Source organism: Canis lupus, chromosome 12, assembly GCF_048164855.1.
Source record: "Canis lupus baileyi chromosome 12, mCanLup2.hap1, whole genome shotgun sequence".
Lineage (NCBI taxonomy): Eukaryota > Metazoa > Chordata > Mammalia > Carnivora > Canidae > Canis > Canis lupus.
The window spans coordinates 40,629,882-40,640,730 of NC_132849.1; positions in this window are offsets into that span (position 1 = coordinate 40,629,882).

The following is a 10,849-nucleotide window of genomic DNA, read 5'->3' on the forward strand; positions in this document are numbered from 1 at the left end:
GGTCTGCCTCCTTGGCGCCCATTCCTGGGCAGGCACCCAGTTTCTCTGGGGCCCCCAGCCCTTAGCCCCAGCCCAGCTGCTTGAGCATGGATGTGAGCAGCTGAGGAAGTTCCGAGTCCCCATCTGCGCTGCAGCCCTGATGCGCTTCCCAGGCCTTGTCATTAGGAACCTGGCGTACTTCTTGCTTTGCCATTTCCCCCGGTTTATGGCCTAAAACATCTGTATGAAAACGGGCCTTGCCAGAGTGTTTGTAGCTACTCCCCACCTCTCCTCCTGCACCTGAAGGCCCCTTCCCCTTCCGGCTGTTTATGACTGTTTGCTGTGGAAACGGCTGGCTTCATGGTCCAGGAGGGAGCAGGTGCAGAGGACCAGGGAGAGCAAATGAGTTCATGCAAGTCGATGAGCCTGCTTCTCATTCTGACCCCAAGGAGGAGTGGAGAATGTGGGCCAGGGCAGCCAAGGGAGGATGTGGAACACAATAAAATGTGGGCTGGTTTTCCGGGAGGTGTGAGCTGGATGTGAGATGGCCTCCAGATGTGGGTCTGAGAGGTCCCCTGAAGTCTGAAGCAGGGCTTTTAGCAGTCTCCCTTTGAGGACCCAGAGAACCCTCCAGAAGAAGCAGCTTTGTTTCTCGGCACATAGGCCGAGCATCACACTCTACGGTGTGCAGCTGCTGGGCCCTGGGCCCCGGGCCCTGCACATTCACACAGGCCTTGGCCTTTGGGACACTGGCATCTAGAAGGACACAGAGCCGTCCCACCCAGGTGGGACCCGTGCAGGGGTCCCTTTCGCCTCTGGGTTTGGTTCACATTGAAATTAAAGATGTTGTGGAAACCAAGTGAAAGGCTTGATGGGCCCTGGGAGCCACTATTTTTTATTGGTGGTGGTATTCCTCAGCCAAGGAGGAAAGGGACCAGGACCTGCTAGCAAGTGCACTTCTCCCAAGTGGTGCTCAGATCGTTCACTCAACAAGTTCTTTTGAAGTTCCTAGAGTGTGCTGAGCACCGTACTAACCTCTGCAGGAGACAGAGGGGCGAGCCAGGGGTCCGAGTCGCTGGTGCTTACAATGCAGGAGGGGAGATAAACCATCCAAATCACTGCAAGTACTCCAGGCCTTACGGGAAGAGCTCAGGATGGGGAGGAGAGCATCTACAAGGACAGCAGACCCGGAGTTGGAGGCTCGTGTGCAGATGCTGGGGAGGGCTGCCAATGAGCAGGGCACACACTGGCACGTGGTGAGATGGGAGCAGAGTTGGAGCCCATGAGAAAGGCCCAGAGGAGGCCACCTTTTCAAGTACACCTGGCCAGTGACTCTGTGTTGTTGGGAGTTGGTGGGAGTCCTGCTTTGTGGGGTCCCCTGAACAGTCACAGGCAAGGGCTTGTGGTCAGTGGAGTAAATGGGGGGGGGGGTCTCCTCCTTTCCCGCCAGGCCAAGAGGCTGTTTCATTGTTAGCATGAAATCACAACCCAGTCATGGGCAAAGGAAGGACTCCAGTCCTGCCAGGAATGTATCTGCTGTGGGACTCCACCACTCTGCCTCCCTAAGGAGATGGTCAGCTGGCAACGCTCCCCTTCCATGACTTTGACCTTGATATTGCCGGTTCTTTCTGCTTCAAGAGGAAGGTTTTCCATCCAAGTGAATGACGGAGTCACTATAACTTCATAAAGCCATACTGCCCCTATAGGGGAACTGTGCATCTGCCTGGATTGTTTTAAGGTCAAGGCCCTAGTTATATAAGAATTCAGCCAATTTCCTGCTAGTAGTTAGGAGTCATATACCTTACTTTGGGGAAGATATGTGTCTTCAGCTATATCCCACTCCCCCCACACCCTCTTATCCTCATGGTGAGTTCCTTATCCATTCTGAAGTGCTCTTTCCCCAAAGGTTGAGAGGCTAAGTTTTGTTGGGGGTTGAAGAGTATTCCTAATCATGACATTAGAGGGTTTTTTGTTTTTTTTTTTAGATTTATTTATTTACTCATGAGAAACAGAGAGACAGAGAGGCAGAGACACAGGCAGAGGGAGAAGCAGGCTCCATGCAGGGAGCCCGACGTGGGACTCGATCCCAGGTCTCCAGGATCAGGCCCTGGGCTGAAGGCAGGTGCTAAACCGCTGAGCCACCCGGGCTGCCCGACATTAGAGGGTTTAATTACTGCTTCAAAGAGGCCTTACCATGAATTCCCATAAGGCCTAGGAGGTTTATAGGAGGTTTATGCAAATCTTCTCTCCCTCCAATTCCCAGCCCTCACCACATGTCAGAGTCTTTGGCCTCTGCCAACTTGGGCAGGTTGGCAGACTAGGCACAAGGCACAACTTTGACCCAAGGCCACAAGTCTGAGGAGGAGTAGATTCATGATTCAAACAGCATCTGTGTTCCTTAATGTCTCCCAGCCAGGCTAATAAAAGCTCTACCCAAAGAGGAGCCTCATGTGTCCTGAACTAACTCAACCAGCACAACAGCTGTCAGGTCAGAGGAAGACTATATTCTACACAGATTTCTTATTTCAAGCTAAGAATGTTCTAGATCTTGATTAGCTGCTTTTGTTATCAACTGCATTCTTTTTTGCACAAGCCCACAGTGGGAATGATTAACTGCATGGAGCGTTCACATCAGAGGGAGGCCAGGTGTTTTGCAGAACAACCACTCCTACCTTCAGGGAGGCGAGTGACATGAGAGTCTGTTCCTCACGCAGAGCTGAGAATGACCAAGATTCTGGGAGACTCAGCACAGCCCCCATGACCATTGCATGAGCCAAAGCAATTATGGACATCATCAGCCATGCCTCTCCACCTTCTTGCCATTTACATATTCTTTTCCAGGTACCCCTTTTCAGATCTGGAGTTGCACCACAATTCTGTTGAACCAGGACCATAGATTAAAAGAACTGCAGGCCTGGGTTGGACCTTTCTCTGGAATGATACCAAGGGATGATTATCAAACAACTTGGGGCCTCAGAAGGAGCTGTTCCTCATTTCTTTTCATAAAGAGCCAAGATTTGCTTTCTGGGAGCACTCAGGGTTGGAGCCTGGTTGACCAGATGGTCTAATGGGCTCCATAATTTTATTTCCCTGACATGAGAAGGAGCCTTTTATATTCTCTCCCTGTTACCCTCCAGGCTTTCCTGGTAAACAAGTTCACATCTACCCTATCCGCCCATACTTTTTATGATTCTTTGTGCACTTTAACCATCTTCTCCCTTGTCCTTCATCTTCTTGTCACTAAGACCCTAACTTCCTAAGCTCAAAAGGTACTAGCTGGAATGCTGAGTATACCCTGCCGGCCTCCATACCAAGGCATGCCGAGCTCCAAGTGGCCGAGTTAGGAATCGTCTCTACAGCATGATGCAGTGGTTGCCTTCCTGTCATTGAAGCCTAAATGATTCTTCTTAGGCTTCTGGAAGTCCTCCAGCTCCAAGGAGACATTGGCTGCTGTCTTTTGGCTCTGTGCCTTGTTCCTTTCTGGAGGATTATGCCAGAACCTGGGGTCCTGAGTTCACACCAGCCTGACTGACCTGCGGGAAGCTAGGCTGTGACAGGAATCCATGTGAACCCCGTCAGCACTTCAGAAGCCCGACTTCCATGTTTCATCCTCTCTTGCACGTACCTCGCTTGGGGGAATTCATTGCCCTGCTGCTCTGGGGGCTTTGGCCTTGGGCACCCAGAGGTCTGGGCTTCAGCACAGGGGCTTTCTCCTCTGTGCAGAGGTGGGGCTGAAGGCCTTCGGGCTTTGGCTACCAAGATGCCAGAATCACTTTATATTTGGGTCATTGTGAAACCAAAATCTCTTCCAGAAGTGATCCCATGCCATGATCTACAATGTAATAATCACAACTTGCACCCTGGTGTTTCCCTGTGGCAGTGGTTAGCGAGGTATCCTGACTCCTCCACAGTGTCTGAGCCTCACAAAAGCCCTTTCAAGTGACACTCCTGTCTCTGCAGACTTGCTTTTTCCTCCCCTTGAATCCCGTCTCCACCCTTTCAAGTCTGCCTGGCCCACACCACTCCTGCACCTGGAAAATGTCTCCCCACCTTTCAAGACCCAGTTGGAACCTGTCACCACATCTTTTGCTCCAGAAGCACTGCCTGGCATGAGCAGTGACTCCCTTCCCCCCACCCATGACTCCTCAGGGCTCTGTGCTCACCCTCTCCACAAGCCCTTACCAGGGCTCCTAAGATAACCCCACACAATTCTGTCTCTTTCTGAACATGCTTTCCCCTGCCCCCACTGAGAATTAGGGCCTGTATCCTCCCTCCTTGAGTTTTGGCTAGGCCGTGGCCGCTTTGAGGAAATGACCCGTTCCAGGAGAGGCACCTTCTGCTGCTTCCCTCTCAGAACCCTTGCTGTTGGGGCCACACGTAGGCACTCCAGTTGACAGTCCCTGTTTCACTGTTTGGTGTATGAGCAAGTCCTTTTGGATGTCCAGGCCAGTCTAGGCCCCAGATGATTAAAGGCCCAGACAACATCACATGGAGCAGGATGGCCGGGCTGAATCCAGGCAACCCACACAATCGTGAGAGATAACAAAATAATTGTTCACAGTCACTACATTTGGGGTGATTTGTTATGAGCCATGGATAAGTGAAACATGATATCTGGATCACTGATGAGCCTGTAAACCCCCTGAGGACAGGAGCTAGGGACTCGGTCATATTTAGATCCCCAGCACCCAGAACAGTGGCTTAGCTGAGTGGTGAGGAGCTCAGAATCTGTTTTCAAGGGCCTGGGGTTGAACCCCTTTTCTAGCCCTTACCGGTTCTGAGGCTGCTTTAGTCAGGGTTCAGTTAGGGCAACAGAGCCACTAAAACAATTATGGGACAGAGAGATCTGTCATAGGAATTCGACCTGAAACAAACGAGAGCTGAGGAGACGGAGGTCTGGAAGGGTTGCTGGAGGATCAGAATCACTACCCAGTCTGCCTGAAGGCACCGCTGGAACTTCATGGGAAATCTGAGATGCCACATACACCAGCCCCTGTGGTGGATGAAAAGGGGACATGTGGGGAGAGGTCTGTTGAAAATTGCTGTCTCTGCCTAGCCCCCACCTCTGGTTGAGAATGTGGGGCCTGTCTTGGTCAGGAGGATCCGAAGCCAGAGTGACAAGACCGATATGAAGCAGGGGAGAGAACAAGGATGAACTGGGATCTTCTGGATACCTTGGCATCTGTCCAATACCATATGCATCATGACAGCCTCAGAGAACGGTGGTCTCTGCTCCACTTCCACCTTCCAAATCTCCTATGAGTTGTTCTTTTGGTCAACTCTCTATGGCTCCTCTAAACTAGAGCCACATAGGGAAAGGAATTCTGGGAAGTACAGCACCCAGATTGACCTGATAGACACAGCACCATCCTGCACCATTGTCTTCGGCAAATTATTTTTCTCTAAACCTTGGTTCCTTGTCAGTAGAATAGGGAAATTAGGGGTGCTTGAGTGGCTCAGTTGGCTAAACATCTGCCTTTGGCTCAGGTCAAGAACCTGGGGTTCTGAGATCAAGTCCCATGTTGGGCTCCCTGCAGAGTGGAGAGTCTCCCTCTCCCTCTGCCCCGCCCCCTGCTCCTTCTCTCTCAAATAAATAGAATCTTAAAAAAAAAAAAAAAGAATAGGAGAATTAACACCAAGTTCATATTCTTGAAAAGATTAAATGAGAAATAGATGTATAGTTCATCATATTCTAAATTCTCAATGCTTGCTAGCTGTGTTGCTTGTCACAGAAGAGTGCGTTCAGGCTTATACTTGCTGGATGAATGAATCGGAACTCTTTAGAGAGGCATACGGGGGGCAGGAAATCCACCATGCCCCAGAACTTCAAGGCCAAGCTGGAGCAGTATGGACCTCTCATGAGAAGCTTCACCTTCTGCCCCCAGTGGCTCAAAGAGGGAGAAGAGGGAAGAAGAGGGAAGCTGCAACATTGAAGCGGCTTTGTGCTACCCAGGGCTTCTCTGTAATGGGAAGTTTGGCAAATGTGGAATACATCTTCCTTTGTAATTCTCCAAACCGGGCCGGAGTTTCAGAGATACTAGCTATGGTGTGTTATCTATCCCCAGGGTACCTACCAACAGTGAATGAGGTGGAGAAGAGCTGTAAGAATGAGGGCAGGCTTGTGCCTTTGCCTGGGTTTGCACAAAGCTGATGTTTGACACATAGCAGAGAGTTGTCTGGGTGGTTGGGAGAATGGGTGAAGTCACCAGGCCACAGAGAATCCCAGGGAGGCATCTCAGAGCAAGTATGACAGAGGATGGGGAATGTGAGATGCTGGTCCTCTCTTTTTTTTTTTTTTTAATGGAAAAGAGATGTCTTAGCCCAATGGCCTTCCCTAAATTGATAAGCTACTCACCCCAGCTCCACTCTTAACCCCTAGAGCCCATTCTTCATACAAGGCTAATGGGATCTCTTTATTTAAAACATAAACCAGGCCCTGTTACTCCCTGTGCCAATTCTCCAATACATATACAATATGCTGTGGCCTGCAAGATCCTATGTGAAGATCCTTACCCCCTCCTACTATGCTGCATCTCGGTTTCTGTGCTGTGGAGCTGCTGCCCTCTGACTCCTCTCCTCCTCATCCACACCCCAGCCCAAAGTAGACTAAATAAATGCAGGTCCACTGGGTGAATGAGCAAGCAGACCTGAGCTGCTGACTGGATCATGTCTGCCCCCTCGACCTTTTCTTTTTTTCTGGCTCTATTGGAATATTTATTAACATAAAACATCTGTAAATTTAAGGTGTACACCATAATGATTAAATACATGTATATATTGCAGAATGCTTACCACAGTAAGGTTAATTTATGCCTCCATCCCTTCACATAATTGATTTTGTGTGATGTATATTTAAAATCTACTCTCTCAACAACTTTTAAGTATATAATGCAGAATTGTTAATTATAGTTACCATGCTGCACATTTACCCATAATTTATTTAAGTCGTAGCTGGGAATTTGTACCTTTTGAACCAAGGTCTTCCTATTTCACCCACCCCTAGCTTCTGGCAACCACCATTCTAGTGTCTGTTTCTATGAGTTCAGCCTTTTAGATTCTGCATATTAAGTGAAGTCATACAGTATTTGTCTTTCTCTGTGTGACTTATTTCACTTAACACGATGGCCTTGAAGTTTCGTCCATGTTGAATGGATGTATGTACACCACACGTCCTTTATCCATTCACCTATCGATGGACACTTGGGTTGATCCCACCTCTTTTTTTTTTTTAATTTATTTTTTATTGGTGTTCAATTTACTAACATACAGAATAACCCCCAGTGCCCGTCACCTATTCACTCCCACCCCCCGCCCTCCTGATCCCACCTCTTGGCTATTGTGAATAATGCATCTGTGAAGAGTAGAAACTATCCATCTACATGGGAGTGTGGATATCTATTTGAGATAGTGCTTTTATTTTCTTTGGAAAATATCTAGAAGTGAGAATGCAAATTCAAATGGTAATTCTATTTTAAATTTTTTGAAGATTCCCTGCCCCCCCATACTGTTTTACATGGTGGCTGCACCAACTTAAATTCCCAGCAAGGGGTCCCTTTCCTCTGCATCCTCACAATACTTGTCATCTCTTGTCTTCTGGGTGATAGCCATTCTGACAGGTGTGAGGTGATATCACACTGTGGTTTTGATTTGCATTTCCCTGATGATGAGTGATATCAAGCATCTTTTCATTACCTGTGGAAACATCTTCTGTGGAAAAAATGTCTATTTGGGTCCTCTGCTCATTTTTAGTCAGATTGGTGGGGGTTTGGTTTGTTTTGCTGTTTGAGTCATATGAGTTCCTTATGTATTTTGGATACCAACCCCTTTTCAGAGAGATAGTTTATTTTCTCCCATTCAGGAAGTTGCCTTTTTATCTTGCTGGTTTTCTTTTGCGGAAGCCTCTCGATCTTTTCCAACCTCCTCCCTCTGAGCAAAGAGACCTGACTTTGGGTATGTCCAGTTCTTCACTATTTTCTGACGAGGTTTATTTAACTAAATTCCCACTCCTTCCAACATCTAGAAGAAGTTCTTAAAGGGGCTCATCCAGCTCCACCTCTGTCAAGATGCAGTGAGCATTTGAGGGCTAGAGCTGGAAAGTGAGTCGGTCAGGGTTAGAGAGAGGCAAAGCTGCAGCTGGCCCTGGCTGCTGGTTGGAGGGCATGCTCCTGCTGCCCCCTGGGATTTGGGGCCCGGGCTACAGGATCCCGGGGAACAGTTCCTTGTCATTCCTTGGGTTCCCCAAGAGGCCGTGACCCTGCATGGGTTGCAGTCTAGCCTCTGCATGGCCTGGTTGCTACAGGACAGCCTCTTGACTGAACCTGAACCTGCTGCCACCTGAAGCCTCTGGGAATATCTTGAGTGAGCCTCAAGGAGGATGGTCTTACTGTTCTGGGAGCCAGAGGGCAGCAGGCAGGAAGCTGAGGAGGATGCTAGAGAAGGGAGGGCATCTGAGCTCACTGTACGGAGGGAGGGAAAGATGGTTCCAGAGGGAGCACTTCACAGCAAACAGGAGAGACGATGCTAGGGTGGGGGGTGTGGAATGAGGATGCAGCAGCAGAATGGAAGCTTGAAGGTAGCATCACTGTTCAAAGTCCACCAGTCCAGATAGAAAGGGTTAAAGCAGGGGCCCTTGAGCCAAACCTACCAACCTTCCAACCTTGGCCAAGTCACTTAACCCCTCTAAACTAATTTCCTCATCTGTAATGTAAGCACAGCAATGGTACCTATCTGCAATAGACTTTATTTGGTAAGCTGTGATCCTACCCTGGTAAAATCCCCATCCCTACTGACTTTGGGGGTGGCTCTGCGATGAGCTTTGTCCAACAGGACTTCCACAAGGGTGGTGCCAATGGAGGTTTGCTGAGAGCTCGCACATTGGAGCTTGTCCCCTTGGAGCATTTCTCCATAGAGCCCAACCACCATGCTGTGAGTGAGCAGGCGGGCAGGCAGAGAGGCCCACATGGAGGAGAGTCAAGATTCTGACCAATAACTGCACTGAGCCCCCAGCCCGGAGCCAGAACCACCTGTTAGCCATGTGACTGAAGCCATTATAGACCTTCCAGTGGTCCCAGAGCCCCAGTGAATACCTTGTGAGGCAGAAGAAATGCATAGGCAACCCACAGAATCATGAGAGATGATATACATGTGTCTAGGGCTTGGGAGGTGGTTACACAGCTCTAGAAAATCCAACACCATCTCATGGAATTATAGTGAGGACAGCAAGTGTGCAGCAAGCACTCCATAAATGTAACTGTTATTCGTACATGGGCTACGGTAATCCTAACAAGCCATGAAATATTAACTCTTGCTGTTATCCACACACAGACACTAATAAACAACGGGCATAATAGTCTGCAGTTTGAAGCACTTTCTCAGATATGATCCACATTATGACAACATAAGCCCTAACAGGATTAAGGGCCATGCCCAGGATGTCTCAGCTCCTAAGTGGCAGAGCTAGGACCAAAACTCAATCTCCACATTCCAAGTACCACATTTAACACAAGGACTTCCTCAGAGGCGGCAACAGTAGGTCTTGTCAAGAGTTGCAACATCACAGAGACTTAGCACTTCCCAGAAAAAGCAGACCAGGGACTGTTTCTTAACTGTGTGGTCTTAAGCAAAATACTTAAAGCCAGCCTTTTTCTCACATGCGGGAGATAGAGGTAATGCCCATGGCCTGGCTTTCTTCCATCAAGGGATGCCATGAGATTCGAATCAAAGAATGGGTTAAAAGGGACGATGGGTTTTCAGTGGTTTCTGTAAAATTCTGTGACAGGTTCTAATCTCTTCCCATCCCTACAGTGGTCATGTGTCTCCCACAGGACAATCTGGGATGCACAATAGACCCATAAGCCATGCCCTCTGAGCACTTGGAGTCTGGGAACATCTGACCCCTGCTGGGGGCTGGGGAAAAGTGCTGTTGGCCTCTATGACTGACCAGGCCTGGTTCTGGCCCTGGGCCCTGAGTAGGAGGAGTGGTGGGCAGACGCTGTCCTTTGTTCTGCCTGACGACATCCCATTTGGACATGTGCAAGCCCCACTCAAGGCTACTACCCCTTGACCTTCTTTTCATCCAGCCAAGAAAAATGACGCACTGACTCAGCCTCTCCCACCCTTGATATTTTTCTTCCTGGTCTCAATAGGAAGATTGTGGGGATGTTTCCCACAAAGTGAATGGGGAGCTCATGGCTTGGTTGAACGGCATTCTCCCACAGTTAAAATCTGATGACATCTCAGTCCTCAGCATATCCGAGTCGAGACCAAAAGGGCATGAATGGACAAGCCATGTGGCTCTCTGGGCAAAGAGCTGTCATGGCAAAAGGAACAAGCCACAAGTGCAAAGAATCTTGGGGCCAGTGTGTTCACCTCCTCTGGCTCCCCGACATCTTACCACCTCACATTACCAGAGCACAGTCATTGAACCCAACAACTAAACATGGATGGGATGATATTAAGGGATTCATGGGGCAGATTCAGATTTGGCCGGGATCTGATCCACAATCCCACTTTGTGTTTAGTTGTCTCCAATTCCTCAGTCTGTAGCCACTTTGAGTCTTTGTCACATGATCTTAACACTAGCCAGTTAGTTTGTAAAGTGTCTCTCAACATTTTGTCTCAAGTTTGCTCGTGATTAGGTTAAAGTTTGCGTTTGTGGCAAAAATGACTCTGTGCCCTTCTCCGGGGGTGCATGATGTTGGTGTGTCGTAGGCCAGGGGATGGTAACCGAGATCACCTGGCTAAGATGATGTTTTCTGGACTCCTCTGCCACAAAGTTATTTTTCCCTTTGTAATTACTGTCTTAGGGGGAGACTGTGAGGCTCTATAGATTTCCCATTTCTCATCACGTACATTCTACTTGCCAAGTTGA